Source organism: Diceros bicornis, chromosome 35 (genome assembly GCF_020826845.1).
Source record: "Diceros bicornis minor isolate mBicDic1 chromosome 35, mDicBic1.mat.cur, whole genome shotgun sequence".
In the NCBI taxonomy this organism is placed as follows: Eukaryota; Metazoa; Chordata; class Mammalia; order Perissodactyla; family Rhinocerotidae; genus Diceros; species Diceros bicornis.
The window spans coordinates 4,093,763-4,112,491 of NC_080774.1; positions in this window are offsets into that span (position 1 = coordinate 4,093,763).

Genomic DNA, 18,729 nt, shown 5'->3' on the forward strand with positions numbered 1-18,729 from the left:
CACAGAGAATAGGATGGAAAGTCACTGGGATATGTTCAAAGACGTGGAGAACTCCGTGTCTCGGAGTGGGCTGTGCGTGGACAGAGACGTTGAATCAAAACCTTTTCTCTGAGCCAGGAATAATAATAGATCAGAATTTACACTCCTTGGCTCTAAATGGTTTCCCTTCTTTAAAATGCTGACTTCTTCCTGCCTCTGGGAGGGGATATTTGAGAATGGTGAGGTATTTTGTAGAGACTGCGTCTAGATATAAATTCTAGCATGTTCCTCCTCTGCTGCATCTCCCCCTCCCCCTTTCTCCTCAGAGTAGAGAATCTGCTTTGCTTCAGCAAGGAGGGGCTTCTATTTGGGTGGGGGTGACATGTCTATTTCTCCTGGGGTGGTGGGGCCAGCGTCCCAGGTTTAGGAGCCCCAGCCTCTTTTAAGTCGCTAGAAGGTAACATGCATTTAACACTCAGTTGTGGCAAATGCCATTTTGATATATTGACAGATTTTTCTCTAGTACTTTTTTCTTTCAACCTCATGGCCCTGCCTTCATTTGGTCACTTTGTCGTTCAGAGAGAGGGGACTCAGAGGGAAATAAGCAACAGTGTGCCCGTGCTGCTCATACAGTCTCCCTGTGGCCAATTGTGAAACCTCCATGAAACTTGCGGGCCAGTTGTTAGGACTTTGGTGGCTTGAAACCAGCTGTAGTGAAGTATTTACACCACGGAAACTGGCAAATGCTCAAATCCAAGCACGCCTTTGGGAATGAACTGTCTTTGCTGACTTCTGGATTTCAAAAGCCTGGCTTTCAGAGAAAAATGGAACAGACTCCTGCACATAAAATAGAACACTTCCTAGACCAGGGAACGAGGGAGCACCAGTGGAGAGAGGCCAGCTTAGGAGCTGGTGGGCCCTGAGAAAGGACTCTTCCTCATTCCCACACTCTGTGGACAGAAATTCCAAGTCAGTTTGGGGGTGGGGGATCTGAGATAGAAGACACCGGTGTCCTTTCTTGGATAGAAACCATTACAAGTCCAAGACCCCCAGTGGAGATGGCCATGTGGTGTTTAGGTAGGTGGTCACACAGTTCATGCCCCACTGAGGCTGGGGCCAGTGGGACTATTAGTCAGCATCCTGAAAGGAAGCAAATAGCACACTCCTCATATCAGGAGAACATTCGAGGAGGATGTATTTACTGGCGACCTAGTTCCACTGAAGTGTGGGGAGTGTGAGGAATCGCAGGGAGAGAGGAGGAACCCGGGCTGGTAGCCGTGAAGCTGCCCTCTCTCACTCCCGCAGGCCAGAGGGTCATGGGAAGAGAGGTCACCAGAACTTGAGAGAAAAGAGGCCTCCTTGAGAGGAGCAGTGAGCTTTGAGGTGGGACACGGCCAGCCTGAGGGACCCTCGCAGTGAGAAAGCCAGAGAAGGAATATCTGGACTTCCCTCCACTCTTTGCCTCCCTTCTCCAGCCAAGGCTGCTCGTTGACCAAACCCAGCGGAACGCCAAGGCATGGAGCCCATCTGTGAAATCCTATTGGTCGGCCTGCTGGCACACAGCAGGTAGAGAAAGGTCTTCTGGAGGGGTAATTATTTTTTTTAACTAGAAATTAAGAAAGCTATAATTTAAAAAGGCAATTAAGGCCTCTCAGCAAACTTTAACAATATTAGACCTGTTGTACTCTTGTATTTTTCCCTCTACATCAGCTATCAATTCACTTAAGCAAGCATTTAAAAACATAAAAAAAAACTAACAGTAAAGATACTGATGCACAAACCCAAAGAAATGATTTTTATAAGAAAAATTAGAAAATAAAGTTACCATGAAAAGTATAGTCTTTTATTTCTTGACATGGCATATTAAAATCTTTCAATCTTAATTTTAACTTATCTGATGCATTCTGTGGACATGGAATATAGCAAGTGTATCAGTGAAAGAATACATGATGGTTATTAAACAATGGATTGTAGATTTTTCATACAAAAGAAGAGACTCCAGCTTCTGTTTTTACAAAATAATTATTCTTGCTAATATTGTCTTTACCTTTTACTGGAGCCAATTTTCTCAATTTCTATAATCTTATACACCCACAATACTCAACAAAGTAGAGTTCCCAACAGCCCAGAGTGGTGTCGGGGAAGCAACATGAATCCTGCACACTCAGTAACACCAGGATGAAACACAGAGTTCCTGGGCAGGGAGGGCCTTTCAGAAGGAACAAGAACAGTGTGGACCGGAGCAGTCCACCAGAACCGTCTGTGATGAGGATGGGGTCTATGTCCACACTGTCCGCTAGTGCAGCCGCTGGTCACATGTGACTATTGAGCACTCGAGGTGTGGCAGTGCAACCGAGGAACGGAAGTCTTTATTTTATTAAACTTGAATTTAGGTAACCACACCTGGTGAATGGCTACAGTATTAGCACAGATTTAGAGCAGCCTGCACGCCCTGAGCACCTGGGATGCAACCGCGTAAGAGACGCCTCAGCAGAAGCCGCATGGCCAGGTGACAACGTGGACCAGATGGCCGAGACTCTACACTGGCTTCCTCGAATCCCGACACATCTCTGAGAAAAAGGGGAGGCTCCAAACAACAGCATGGCTGTGGACAATAACCTTTTGTGGAATCTTGCAAATGCTTTGCATATGTAAGTTCAGATAATCCACTTAACCCCATGCCGTGGGTACCTTTATCCCCATGTCGTGTCGCAGGTGAGGAGACGGAATCTCAGGTTGAGGAACTTGCCCACCCAGATGGACTCCGACAGAATGGAGGCTAAAACACAGATTAGATTACACAAGAGCGGTTTACATCTTGACCGCCAGAAACTGTGGCCTATGGTTTGTTCTGGCCACGTGATCGCGGTTTCTCTGTTCCTGGATGTCCTGCAGGAATGTTCCCAGACACCAAAGTGACCACCAGGTTCAGTCCCCACCATCGGGTGGCCTTCAGTCTTCCTGGTTTGTAGAAGGTCCCCACAGTGAGGCGGCCTTTGGCCAAAAGCAAAATGGACTCAGCCCCAAAGTTGAGATGGTGGTAGATGAGAACTTTGAATTGTGGTACCAGCCCCTGAGTGCTGGGTCCTCTGTTGTTACATAGAGAGATGCTAGCTGTTCTTACCTTCTCCACCCTCTTCCTGAGACATTTCTAAGGGAGGAGAAATTGCAGCCCTAGAACGGGGTCCAGGAACCAGCATGCTGTCTACCAGCTTTGTGATCTTGGATGCCTGAGCTTCTCTGAGCCTGTTTTTCCCTCCCCTGAGAAATGGGAATAATAGTGGAACTTCTAAGGGTATCAAGAGGATGAAATGAGATCATTTTTGGAAACATTATGTGTAGTTATTATTATCTTAAGGAAACGAGGCAGCTCCCGTCCTCTTTTGGGATCTTACATTTCCCAGCTGACTTCAGTACTGTCATGACTCCACATCCCCTAACACTACTCTCTGGTCCTCACCACCATTTGGGTGCTTGTTGCTGGAGGGCAGGGAGCAGGCGGTGGGACAATGCAGTGGACTCTGCCTGGTCGGTGGGCTCCGGCTGCCCTGGGTTTGGATCTTGACTCCCGTTTTCCACTGTGTCACTCTGTACCTGGATCCTCAGGGAATGGGGGTGAACCCCCATAGGAACTAATAGATGACCTTGCAGCAGATGGAGTGGGTGGTGTGACCTTTTTTTTAAAATCACTTTTGCTTGAAACAGAAATTGTGGATTCATGGTGCAATCCAGTGATAGTTTATCTTTGGGACACAAAGGGACAGATCGCTCCCTGGTCTATCTGCATGAACATCAGTACCAAAGTGAACAAGGGAGGAGGAAATGTGTACAAAGCTGAGGGTTGAAGATACCTTTCTTTCTCTTTCTGGAAAAGGTGGAGCATCTTTTTTTTTTTTTTTTCTTGTTTATTTTTATTTATTTATTAATCTTTTATTTTTTATTTTTTTAAATTTTTTGTTTATTGCAGTAACATTGGTTTATAACATTGTATAAATTTCAGGTGTACATCATTATACTTCTATTTCTGCATAGATTACATCATGTTCACCACCCAAATACTAATTACAACCCATCACCACACACATGTGCCGAATTTTCCCTTTCACCCTCCTCCCTCCCCGCTTCCCCTCTGGTAACCACCAATCCAATCTCTGCCTCTATGTGTTTGTTTGTTGTTGTTATTATCTACTATTTAATGAAGGAAATCATATGGTATTTGACCTTCTCCCTCTGACTTATTTCACTTTGCATAATATCCTCAATGGAGCATCTTGATGAAACTAGTCTATGGGCTGTGATGTTATCCATGGTTTGCTCCTTCCTGAGATGTGAAAGTCAGTGCAAAGTGGTGCTGGGATCAAAGACTCATTTCAAGAGTTTCCTGAGGCTCCCTCATAATAACCCCTCACCCACGTAGCTTCTGGTACACTGAGTGAGTCAAATGGATCTGTTCTTTTTTCAGGGTGGAGGGACGTGCGTCTGAGCCCCAATCCTGCAGGAGGGAGGAAACTCGACACCCACAGGATGCAGTAGGTAAGACGTTGTTGCTGTTAACATGGTGTCCACTCGACATGAAGGACACCCTTCAACTCGACAGTCTGGTTTGAAAGAGAGTAGTCTGATCACAGGCTTCTTCCTTTACAGCGTCTTCTCCAAATTCCCCGTAGTCAAAGGGAAAGAAATGAGAATACTGACTTGTGTGTGTGTGTGCGCGTGTGTGTGCACGCTTTAAGTTACAACTGCTGCCCTGAGACTGAGAAATAACTAAAAAAGATTTAAGTGATATTCTTATTTGAATTAAGCCAATTCAACTTTGTGTTAGGCTAGTAAATGAATACATGAATTGTGCTATAGAGTAATATTTGCATATGTGTTTATTCTATATATTTATTAGTGTGCACACTACTTACATATAACTTACTGAGTTTGTATACACAAAACAAGTTTACTGGACATTACAATCAATAAGGGGTTTTCAGGAGTAATATTGACTCTGATTTTAACTGTACAGGCTGACCTGAGAATCCCACCTCTCCAGGAGATGCCGTGTCTCTGGAGTTCAAGAGGAATCGCCTTAGAGCAGAGATCCCGAGTCCAATCTTGAAATGTTCCGTGGAGTCCTTAACCAAGAGACTCCTATGAAATTCTTTAAAAAATGCTCAAGATTAAAAATATTTTAATGTACTTAAAATTTTCGAGTGGGTAAGGCATGGTGTCCCCAAATCATGCCTAATAAAAAACCAGGCATTGGAATCATGTGCCCGTGTTTAGATTTGCTTCGAATGACAGGATGATTCCCTTCCCCAGTGAGGACAGTGACACAGACCGATGAGTGTGTCTGTCCTGTGTAGAGATGGATGGTCACTCAACAGCTATAGCTAATAAGCCCAGTGCTTGTGTGGATAATAATAGACATTTGAACAAAGAATAATTCTAGCCACCACCATTGAAAGGACAAAGCAGATGCACACACCAAGCCCCTGCGACTTCCTGGGAATGGTAGCTTCACATACGCTTGTTGACAAACCACGTGAGTTACGAAAAGATCTGCTGGTACTCACCCTTTTCTGTAGATAATCAATATGAGTGAACTGGTGTGATTTTGATTTGCGTTTTCGTTCCATTTCTTAGGTACCACATTAAAGAAATCACAAATCTAATTAATTCACTTTCCTGCATGCTTAGGAAGATAAACAAATTGTGATTTATGGGATTTTTAGCTGCAAGTGATAGCACGTTGACTAACGGTGACTTACGTGAGAAAGATATTTAATTGTCTCACATCACAAAAACTCTGGGGATGGATTCAGGGTTGTTTTGGACACCCAATGATGACAGGGCCCTAGGTCAGCATCTTTCAATTCCCTAGGATTTTTCACATGGTTGCATGATGGCTGCCATTGCTCCATGAATCACATTCTCACATGACAGCATCCCAAGAGAAAAGATTTATCTTTTTACCTCTGCCACATTTTATTGGAGAGTAAAACATGAGCAGCAACAACTACAAAACCTACAGCTGACTTTCCCTTATACATCTTTGGTATGGATGGTGTCACATGGTCCCCTAGCTGCAAGGGAAGATGAGAAAGTGAGTATCTGGCGAAGGGGAATGGTATTGCCATGAGTGTCTTAGCACAACTATGACTCATCCCCTGATGCCCTGGCACATTGGAATCAAAACAGACTCCTGTAAGCCAGGAAAAAGGCAGGATGCTATTGGGAAGATAATCAATTTCTGCCACAGCAAATATTCCAGATAAGAAAACCAAGCCGAGGAAAAGGAGATTCTGAGCATGTTCATTATAAGACTTTCCCTTCCATTTCTCCTTACTATAAATAAACTTTGTTGTAAATATTCAAGCGTACCGACAATTAAGAGAAGAGGACAATGAACAACCACATATCCCAAATCTAGACTTGATAGTTAATATTTTGTTGTGTTTACTTCAGTTTACATGTGTATCTAATAGTCACTGGGCCACTTCAGAGTAAATTGCAGACATCATGATGCTTTAAGCCTAAATACTTCAGCATGCATCTCAAAAACACAGGGTCATTCAGCTAAGAAACATGACACATTTGTTGTACCTAACAAACTTAATCTTTAGTATAATCTGAAACTCAGTCTGTGTGGGTCTCAAATTACTTTTACAGCTGTTCTTAACTGAGCTAAGATCCGAGTGAAGATCATTTGCAGTTCCCTTTTCTTTGGTCTTTCTGCCTTTTCTCTCCGTTCCTCCTCTCTGCTCTTAGCTGAAGCTCCCTTCAAACTACAGCCCAATTAGCCTTTACAAATGTCTATTTGAATTTTTCTTCTCCTGGTTCAGAAACCTCCACACTTGCACACTGTAGGAAGAATTAAGCATCTCTCACCGGCTTTCAGGAACCCGGCTGAGCCTCACGGGCATTGTTCGTGGCTTGTCCTGCACACACTGCTCCGGGAGGTCTGGACGCCTGCAACTTGTCTATCTCACCCCACTGCCGTGTCCTTCCCTCTCTGTGGGCTGTTAATCCCCATCCAACGTCTCCAACGCCATCAAATCCATGTTTAGGCCCATCTCAGATGCTGGTCCTCCCCACAGAGCTGACCCCACAGGCAGCAGTGCTCAGTGCTATGCAGCCCGACACCAAAGGTTTCACTGGTGAATTGTCGGTGCAGGTAATTGATCCAGGAAGGTGTTTCCAGAAGAAGCAGGAGTGAGGCAGCAGGAAGGGTGAGGCAGAGAGGGAGGAAAAGCCAATAACGGTGCATTTTCAACATAGCTGCTCTACACAGGGGGGCTCGATGCTGGGTGGAGGGGCCTCTGAGAGGCATGTAATCAGCCTGTCTCAATGATAGGAGGGGAGGCCAGGTGCCTATCCAGTGGCTCCGCCCCCGGTTGGAGGAGGCTGCTCCCGGGAGTATTAACTCCTCACGCTTCCAGGCTGCACTGTGCCCTGGAAGTGTGCTCCTGGTGCTTGGGGAAGGCTCTGGAGCAAGCAGCAGATGACTCATGGCAGGACACTGGGGTGGGTGCTCTCCGTGGAAGCCTGAGCTCGCACGGAAGAGTCCTCCCAGCTGCGCCTGAAATCGGAGCAGCGCCAAGGAGATGTGTGTGCTTGATGCCCGCGTCTGTGCTGATGAGTGTGCCTTCTACTAAATGCACACTTACTGCATCTATAAACTTTCACAGCATCCTTAGCACAAAAGGATGGCTGGGGGTGCCTCATATTCTTCAGGGTAACTGCTAGACTCTTTCATTTGTGAGTAACACAGACTAACTGAGTGGCTTAAGTAAAGCAGGACACTTGTTGGCTCTTGTGGGGACAGCTGGATACAGACTAGGCTGGAAAAGAGGCCCCATGTCCCCGGGACTCGGGATTTATCTCTGGGTTCTTCTCCCCCAGGGTGGCTTCATCTGGGCTCCACATCATGGCAAGAGTCTCCCCAAGTTGCAGTCCTGTGAAAATCTGATTTTCACTCCTAACAGTAGCAGCAAGCGACCAGAGATTGGACTTCCTTGGTCCTGGTTTGGCCATGTCCTTGTCTCTGATAAAGAGAAGGGGGTGATGTGCTTTGACTGGCCTGAGTCAGTGTCTATTTTTGGAGGAAGGTTGTGGCATTGTTCCCAGGAGAGAGGTGAGTGGAGGCTGGGGGAGGTGGAGCACGTGGGGGTGGGTGCACGACGTGTGGGGGAGGGGCAACAGATGTCTACAACAGTAAGAAAGTGTACGTGATTCCTACAATTCTCACATAACTCTAACGCAGTCAATTTCAAGCTGGAGCTTGTTCCAGAATTACCTGGAGGTCTTATGAGAACATCGATGGCTGGGCCACACCCCTGGTGTTTCTGACTCTGGGTCTGGGGTGGAACTGAAACTTCTGCCTTTCTAACAAGTTCTCAGGTGATGCACATGCTGTTGGTCCAGGGATACCGCTTTGAGAGTCTCTGGTCTAAAGAGATAAAACGTAATCTGTAGCAGGGGTTTGGCACATTTGGAGGCTGCATCATGGTTTGGTTTAGGGAGAGCAAACACTTAGTTTTTGAGGTGTCTGTCACTGTATAACAAACCACCCCCAAGTCTAAAACACAATAACCTATCCATAGAGACAGAAGGCAGATGGGTGTTTGCCAGGGGCTGGGAGAGGGGGGTAACAGGGAGAAACTTCCCAATAGGCCTGATCGAGACCCCCTGACCAAACCCGAGTCAGGCCAGAACTGAGGCTCTGTCCTGGCTGGCTTAGTCCAGCTTTAGCAAGACTTCTGCTGAGTTAGTTTAGCAAAAGTCCCCCCATCTTGGTTCTGATCACCCTCGATATCCAATCAAGTTCCTCGCCCCCCACCCTGGTTCTCGTCTCACTCTGGCCTGCCCTCAGCGAGAACCCGGGAGCCTGGAGCCCCTGCTGTCATCCCTCTTAAATACAGTCTTCCCTACCGTCTTTGACGAGTGTCATGAATAACTTTCCTTCAATGGGTGTGGGGCTTCCTTCTGGAGAGATAACAGTTTTGAAAAGAGATGGGGGGGTGGTTGTACAACATTGTACGTGTGGGAAACACTACTGAATTATCCACTTTAAAATGGTTAATTTTACGTTATGTGACTTTCAGCTGAACTAAAATATGTGTGAAAAAATCAATACAATGGTTTACTCTTCCTTGTGATTCTGTGGGTTGACTTTTCTCAGGGGGGCGTCCTGCTCTATGTGGCGTAGCTGAAGTCACTACACTGCATTCAGCCAAGAGCCCACCTGGGGCCGGGCCATCCTGTGGGCTCCTATCCTCAAGGTCTCCCTCATGGGGTCTCATGCAGCCGGGGCCTCCTCACTCAGGGCAGGGGCTCCCAGGAGCGTGAATATGAAGCTGACGGGCCTGGAAGTGGCACAGCGTCACTTCTGCCAGACCCTTCTTAGTCACAGCAAGTCACAAGGCCAGCCTAGACTCAAGGGAGGGGAAACCATTACGTCCCGGTGGAGGGCAGCTGGTTCCTCCAGGGAGAGGGGGCTGGATGGGGTCTCCCTTGGAGATGACCCAGCACGGGCGGTCCCTGTGCTGACAAGGCCTCTCCCTCGTCCTTCTCAACGCAGACATAGACTTTGCTAGTTGTTCGCGGTTCTCCTTCCATCTGGACACAGTGCCCCCGGGGCTCCCACCACTCTACTGGACTTGGCACAAGGGGTGAAATCAACTTACCGTCCCTGGTGGAAAGAGCATGGGCTTTACAGACGAGCCATCCAGGCTTCACTTGCCAGCTCCGCCTAGCGTGACCAGGCATAGCCACGTGGCTGGGACTCAGCGCTAAAACCCAGAGAGTCCTGTGTGACCTGGGACGTTAGTCACCTTGCTCTGCCAGCACTTACTCTGAGTGAATTTAGGCAAGTAGTTCCGGAAATAAAGGACAAACATTCCGATGGGAACCCACAGAGGCTCTTTATCCAGAGCTTGCTATAGCAGGGAAGTCGGCTACCATCAATTGCCTTTGGCAGACTTGACAGTAAGCAGAGCTGCTTTACAGTGGAGGGAAGGAAGGCTTCAGATGTGTTTTGACTGGAGGTTGTTGGCATGGGGAGGCTAGAGGTGGGCTAACTAGAAGTGGGGCTCCTACGTGAATAGTTTGGGGAGTATATCTAGTGTTCTTTGTGTGGTTCTGAGTTGGAAGTGGGGGCAAAACCAGAAGCAGGTGGTCGTTGAGCAAGTTCTGACCGTTCTGGGCTGATTGCTGCAGGGGTGGTGGGTGCTGCTCTGTTGTCATGTAGGGTCCGGCCATTGTCTGTCTATCCAGTCTCTCGTAGTGTATGTAACACCTGTGAGCCTCAGTTTTCTCACCCGCACAATGGCAAAAATAAAACTTACCTCTGAAAATTAAATATAGCACGTGGTATACAGTAGGTGCTCAGTACATGTTCTTTCCCAAGAAGGTACTGTCTACACTGAAAGGTAATTTTGGGGACTTATTTGATTATGTCTCACAACCAAATGACTCCAACTCTCTAGGCACTCTAACCTGAAAGCCTCAACTTACCCAGGCAAAGAGCTACCTGCCTCCTCTAGACTTGCCTTGGACAAACATTATACCAGAGGAGCCAGCGTGGTATGTGTCTGTTAGATGGTCATGATTAGGAAAACATGGGCCAGTTCAATATGAACTAGTCACAAAAGACTGGTCGACAGTGTTAACAGGATCCCTGTGCCATTGGTCCTTCTCTCAGAAGAGGGACCTTTCTCTACTATAGCGGAGGAAGAACTGTTCCTCTACCCTCTAGGTTCTTCTGGCTGCTCTAAAAATTACATTGACATGCGACAGAATAACAAGAGAAAATCAAACAAGTTTAATAACACGTATACATGGAAGAAACCCAGCAAAACTGAGTAACTCACCAGAATGGCCGAATCCACCACCTTAAATACCGTCCTCAGCTAAAGACAAAGGAGGGTGTTGGGGGTAGTGGTTTGGGACTTTAAAGGGGAGGGAGACAATTCACATGGAGATGGAAAAGCAAATGTTGGTAAACAAATGTTTGCCATGCCTTAAAGAGACAGTGGGACACGGGGAGGACTTTCATCAAAGGGGCCTTGCTACGTTCCTCCCTGTCTACCACACCTAGTTCATATTGTACTATAGTTATCTATGGAGATACCTCCTTCCTGGAATAGGCTTTCTATCTTAAATTCTTTTGGAAGTTAGGTGGAAGGTCAAAGTTTCTTTCTGAATTTTTTGTTCTTAAAAATAATCAAGCAAGAGAGATACGTTTTCAGGTGGTGATTTCTCCTCCCCTACACCACAATCGCACCTGTCTTAGGGCCAAGCCTGCCAGGGGTCACCTACATAATCAGCGTAGGAGTTTTGATCTGACGTGATTCCCACCTGGGCCACTTGAGCCCACCTTAGGCGGCCTGAGGATCCCTGCTCCTAGGAGGTAACCATATTGATGCTGAACTCGGGGAGAACACCCAGTTGGCACAGTGCACCACAGCCCAGAACTCCTGGACCCCGGGGGTCGTCCCGCGTAGCTGGGACGATGGGTCCAGACCAGCGTGCCTGACTCAGCTGCTTGATGAATTGATAGCTCTGCAGCACGTTTCTCTTCTGCAACCATTTCTACATGTTCACCTCCAAAGACACACAGTCAGTCAAAGATGAGCCATCGCTCTACGTGCATTGGCAATTTGCTTCTTATGCATCTGAAGTTTGGAGAAATCTGTGCAGAGATTTTTTATAATGTTTTGAAGGTTATTTCAGTTCTGAGAAGGAATTTCCCTAGTTTATTCACTGGGAAGGTGCCCGGGGCTTTGGGCTTCAAGATAGCTCGCACTGAAATTTAGTAACCATTTTCTATTTTTAATAGAAAAGTGAAACAATACTTAGTTCATTCATCATCTTTAATTTGAAAAATATTTTTGGAATATTGTCTGTGTGTCATAGGCCAAGTTAAGGGCTTGTCATGTGGGGCTGAACAAGATCAACTCAGCTCCTGGCTGGTCCCTCATGGAATCAGGGGAGAAAGGCAGGCATGAAACAATTCATTTCATAGTCATTCAGGCAATTACGATTGTGGTGAGTGCTACCCGGCAGATGAACCACGTAGTATGAGGATGTATAACTGGGGAAGTTGACCTACAGAATATGCATCTTTGTATTATAATAGGGGGAGAAAGATGTATCCAATAGGGATGGTTTCTGCAAAAAGTAGCAGTTGTAGAAACGTCATCCAAATGAGAACAAACAGAGGCTATTTATTCGGAGCCCGTGATGACAAGGGAGGCAGCCGCCATCACTTGGTTTGGTGGAGACTCAAAGGCAGGCAGAGGAGTGGGAAAGCATGAGGTGGAAAACAGGGAAGGCTCAGATCTGCTCGGATCGGGGGTTGCTGGCGTGGGGAAGCTGGAGGCGGGCTAACAAGGACCAAACATCTTAGGAGACGGGTTTGGGGCCCATAACTGGCTTTCTGTGCTTGGCCCTGAGTTGGAAACAGGATCAATAAAAAGGGAAGCCGGCGATTGTTGCCCAAGTTCTCAACGTTCTGGGCTGATGGCTGCAGAGGTTGTGGTTTGGCTTCCAGGGCTGGTTGCTGCAGAGGTGGTGCGCCAGAGTTCTGTTGTCATATATGGCCAGACCATATATCTTGTATATTTGTATGTTCAGTCTCTTGCAGAATACCCAACTAAGAATGGCTCAAGTTCACAAGTGTGGAAGGGAGCAGTGCTGGGTTGTTCAGAAGCTCTACAACATCATGACAGTGCTTCCTCACATTTGTGACTTTCCTCGCCTTCTTCACTTGACTACAAATGGCTGCAGAGCTCCAAGTGTCATGTCCTTCCATGACAGCCTCCCAGGCAGATTGGCGTGAGTCAAGCAGAAAAGAAATCTTCCCCACAATATTCTCAGAAGCCTCCAGAAAATTTCACCCTTACCCACTCCATGACCGAGGATGGGCAAAGAGAAGGGGGGGTCACCGTGACTGGTTTAGACCAACGATTCATCTTTGCAACCTCAGTGGTGACCGACATCCATAGGTGTGTGGCTGCCCATGTGAGTAAAACTGGAGATTTATTAGCATGGAAGAAGCAATTGGTGCAGCCCCTTCACAAACACGGGCTACATTTGGGATCCTTTATTTGGGTGAAGCTTTACCTGCAGAATCTCGGTGTGAGCCACAGACCATCTTTCATCATAAAAGCTGAAAACGTCAGCCACTTCCTTTCTCAGACTCCCTTGCAGCTGGAGTACAGGCTCCACCAACCAAGGACATCCCTGCTGGTTTTGGAACCTCATGAGGAGAAGCTTTGTGAGGACAGTAGCTTCTGCAGCAGGTGGCGGCCGTAGTTACATTCATTTTCTTGGGCAGTGGTGGGACAATTCTGGGAGCAGAGTCTGTGTCCAATCTCGATGGTTTCTGTGGCTCAAGACAGAGCGTGGCGCAGCAGCGACTCTACTGGGGTCTTCGCAGGGCCAGTTCTTTAGCAAGATTTGGGGTTTAATTTCTTCTTTTCTCTGCCTCCAGCGTTTTAAATGCATCCATGCTGGATATTCTGAGCTCCCCAATAGTACTTTAATGAAATTCATTTCCAGCTTAGATAGTGTACCAGTCAGGGTTCAACTAGAGAAACAGAACCAGTAGGATAGAGATATTAGGATATTTATGGCAGGGGATTAGCTTGCATGATCCTCAGGGTTGGCTAGCAGATGTGAAATCCACAGGCAGGATGTCAGCAAGGGCAGGCCGCATCTCTGGGGCCTGGGATGAAGCTGCAGTTCACAGGCGGAATTTCTTGTTCTTCAGGGAAGCCTTAGCTCTGTTGCGACCCAGAACCCTGACTGATCCCAATAACATTTCCCAGGACTCTGGGTGTCTTCTGAGGAAGGGAGGAGGCCACCCTGGTGAAGCCATGCAGAGCGGGAAACGCAGGGCCTGGGTCCCGGCCCTGTGGGGCCTGGCTTCCATTTAGCTTGCTTCTCACGTTGTTCACCTGGGCTCAATGCTCTGCCCCGTCACCAGGGAGACAGGGCGCAATGACAGCTCTCAGAGGAGCAGGAACATGAGCATAAAGTCAGAGTCTCCAGCCTGGAATTTAGCTTCTGCCAAGTAAGACTGGGAGGTATCTTCTCAGACCTCAGCTCCTAAATCTGTAGAATGGGGTGGTTTTGATACCTGCATCCCGGGGTTGCTGTTTCATCACATCTGCCTCTTCCCCTCCAGTCTTTAAACTATTCTCTGCACTCTTTAGGATACACCAGCAATATCTACCATCCCCTGAACGCGGGGACATCTTTCTCACCTCTATGCTTTGCATATTGCTGCTGCTTCTGCCTGGAACAGCCTGCCCCTCCCTTTCCTTGGCTAATCCCTACTTGGCCTCTAAATAGAGCCAGGAAATATTTCTCCATCTTCTTGTCGGATGCTGATGCCCCTTCCCAAGTTCTGCAGCATCCTGCCCCAACTCCTAATGGACATTACAAACCATGGACACCGTGGGTGCCAGCACCACGCAGGGGATACAGTGTCAGCAGGGCAGATGTGGTCCCTTAGGCCATGAGGCTTATTGTCCAGCTCACTCTCAACGGGCTCTTTCTCTTTCCCCATCAAAACCTGTGACCTTTGGACTGTGGTGTGAGGGACAGGGAGAGGCTTACTTATTTACTCTCTCATAGGGTCATCAGCCCTCTAAATGCCCATTGGAGTGTGATGCTAAGAGAGATGCAGCCCAACTCGAATGTGTATTTGGAGGCTTTCTCCAGGAACCCCCAGGGGGACTTGGAGGATGCCACACAATGACATTGGTCACCTCATCCAATTCTTCATTTTCTGCCTTTTTCTGGTCTAGGGCAGCATCAGTTATAGGAGTTCATCAACAAATGATGTGCTGGTTCTTCATTTAAACATAGAATTGCCATATAACCCAACAATTCCACCTCAGGGTATATGCTCCAAAGAATTGAAAATGAGCGTTCAAATTTACATACGAACGTTTATCCAGTGCTACTAACAGTAGACAGAGGTGGAAACAACTCAAATGCCCATCAACGCGTGAATGGATAAACAAAAGGTGTTAGATCCATACAGTGGAATATTATTCAGCCATACAAAATGGCGTACTGACACATGGTGCTGACTGAAAGAAGCAAGGAACAAAAGGGCACATATTATGATTCCTTCTACACAAGATGTCCAGAAGAGGCAAATCCATAGAGAAACCAGATTAATGGTTGTCAGGGCTGGGGGAGGGGGAACGTGGAGTGACTGTTTGATGGGTACGGGTTTCCTGTTGAAGTGATAGGAATGTTCTGGAACTAGATGGAGGTGATTGTTGTACAACATGTTGAATGTACTAAATGTCACCAATGGTAAATTTTACGTGTATTGTGCCACAATTTAAAAAAATGATGTACTATTTCCTGCTCTATGTTATCATATTTGGTACTCTGAGCCTCTCAGGACCTCAGAAACATGTTTTGAAAGATATACACAGCCTATGTGGTCATCTGCCCAACGTGATTTGAGATTTTTAATGGTCATTTAATAATGTCTACTATTACACAAGTCATCCTATCTGATAATCCGACCTCACTGTTTGCCAGGGGCTTCAGTTTGGGCTTGAGTTGCATGGGCTTCAGTCCGTGCAAATCTAATATATTCTCATAGTCCGCTTGAGCTGCTATAACAAAATCCCATAAACCAGGGGGCTTAACAGTGGATGTTTATTTCTCACCGTTCTGGATGCTGGGGAGGCCAGATCAAGGCGGTGGCTAACTTATTCCTGGTGGAGGCGCTATTCCTGGTTTGCAGACTGCCATCTTCTCACTGTGTCTTCACATGGTGGAGAGAGAGATTCTCTGTCTGTTTCTGTCTCTCTCCTTCTCTTATATGGGCACTACTTCCATGCATGAGAGCTCCACCCTCATGACCTAATCACCTCCCAGAGGCCCCACCTCCTGGTACCATCACATTGAGGATTAGGGCTTCAACGTATGAATTTGGGGACATAAATGTTCAGTCCAGAGCACATGTGGTTGGAAATGCCACCATGAGAAGTTCCTCTGCCTGAGATTCTTGTTTAAAAGATAGATATTCTCTGGGAGACAGCAGTGAATTTGTTCTCACAGAGGTGTGAATGACTTTCTAACTTTACATTCTATGTTCTTCCTTTATTTTTTGTCTGTGTTTATGCAGGGAGCCAGGAATGTGTTTTGAATTCACCTGAAATATAGCACAAACCCATAAGTGGGGCTGGTCAATCCACTTAATTCTTGAATTTGAGTCAATTATAATATTGTTCAATTTTAGATAAGATGTGAAAATTTCTCATTGTTTTCAGAATGATCTTGGCTTTGCTGTTGGCCGTTACTCTGCATTTTTTTTTTCCACATAGCAAAGTGAACACCTGGAAGGATAATCTAAACCATGACGTCACTGAACTCTTTAAAATGGCACACACTGAGGATGGTTCTCTCACCCCAAAAAGATCTACCCGGGAATGTCACTGTAGCATTGTCATGATAGCAAACACTCCGCCATCACCTACTTGCCCATCGATTAGGGAATGGAAAATAAAATGGGCATGTGCATATACCTGATTGCAACTATGTAATTCCTTATCCACTTCCTTAAAATCCCAAAGTCTTTTAAAAACCAAAAGGAATGTTTTTTAATGCTTTGGTGTCAAAATTTGACAGCAAACTCTGATCTAGACTAATATGAAGCTACTGATAGTCATCATTTATCCTACTTTAAGTGAATATTTCCACATTTTGCTGTAGAAACATTAAAGAGTTGGATTATGAGGTGCTGCCCCAGACCTCACAGCAGATAGTAAGTAATATACAGCATATCCATCTTTCTAAAATCCAAACCGTTTTTGGAGTTTGAAATACCTCTGGCCCAAAAGTTTTGGAAGAGGGATTGTGGGTCTATACTATAGTGGGTTTTTTGTTTTGTTTTGTTTTGAGATCTGATTGTTAAATATTTGCCAGCACACACACTGATATCAGCCCAGTGCTGCACACCTGTGGTCCAAAACAATCATTAGAAATAAAAGATGATTTTGTAATAACCACGGGATGGTGTCTGACCTCACACCTGGACTCGAGGGAGCAAAGGATGCTGCAGGTGAGCTTCCCGACTGGATAACACCTGCACTTTGCACCCAGCGTCCTTAGGTATTTGAGACTCCCCTCCATTCTCAAGGGGTGTGACCACAAATGAGCCCTCCAGGGAAACAGCACATTGGATGGCTCCTCAACACACTCGGGCTTTCCTCATCTCTCCCTCCTCCCCTAAGTTTATTTTTAAGACTCTTGCTTCTATCCCAGCCGCATGTCTGGGCCAAGTAAGCCAGCTCCACTCACGGGCTGCTGAAACCCAGCAAGAAAGAGCAGAGGGAGGCCACAGGAAGGACTGCAGTTTCCCGTATTTGCTGGGAGGAGCCGTTCACGACCTCTTTTAAACAACACGCAGCGTCTTTGTAAGCTAAGAGTTCAAAGGGCAGCGCACCAGAATGTAACGCTCTGGGTTACTCTTTAATGAAAACTTTCACAAGCGATGCACGTGGCAGCTGAAGCCCTCTGGGGAGCTGCTATCAAGGGCGATCATAGATGTGCTGTAATTCCCGTCAGCAGCCTCCCTGCAGCTTTTACATGTGAGGCAATTTTCTCACATTGATCAAAATAAATTGAAATGCGGTCTCCGATGAAGGCGTTGCACACCCAGATAAGATGTTTGCAGGAAAGCCACTAAGCACGCGTGCCCTATTATTGTTCGTTCTCAGGGAATCCCCACTCAAGATCATCTCGTAGGAAGGAACCAGGCTAATGAAGGTTGGGACTTGGGAATAAGAAACTAAGAGGAACAAACCTAATTTTTGCAGAGAGAAAAAACAACATACAAAAACCAACCAAACAAAAAACCAAATATACAAACAGACACATTACTAAAATCCAGAGGGCCGACTGCCTGGAGAGGTTGTAGAATTTCCCGCTTGTACGTGGCCAGCCAGGCTGGATTCGTATTATATGCAGAAGTCTCCAGTCTGCGCAGCCCCCTCCGAATTTGATTATGGGGAACACCAGGCAAGGCTTGCTGCTTTGTTTTCTCTCTGGCTTACATTCCAGCCACATTCCTGAGCCGTGGAAATAAGGCTACGTACAGTTGGGGTTCTTTTCCTGAAGCAAGGTCATTAAAAATACAGCAGACTTTCTTCAAATAGCAGCTCTCTCTGGTGAACCATCCTTCTGCATGAACCAAAGTGTTTTACAATTTCTTATTCAGCAGTGGATTAAAAACAAGTAATTCAGCTAATTTGTATTATATGCTTCCCTTCCAGGAGGGACCTTCGGACAGTTAAAACTCAGGAAATCAAATCAAACCCAGGAAAATACTGAGGAACTAAGAACAGACTTTGGGACAGAAGGTCATTACATGGGTGGAAGTTTGCAGATAATTTCAGGTAAAGTTAGAGTACCGGCTACTTGGATTTGCTTATATGAGGCCGGTGTTTGTTTTTTTTAAGCTTAACGTTTAATTGTTTTTCTTTAAGAAAGGATCAACATGTTCTTAGAGTAATGTAAAAAACAAACAGAATAGATTACATCCAAAAAGTGCTCATTGCAGCTTTATGCAGAGCAAAGAAATATCTGTTACAAAATTTACTTTTAGGAATACATCTTCTAAAACTGCTTTCCAAAAGACCTCACTATCTTATCAGGACTTCATTAATCTAAGGTTTATGAAATAGTCAATATTTCAAAATTGTGAGACACAAAGTAGGCTCAGGC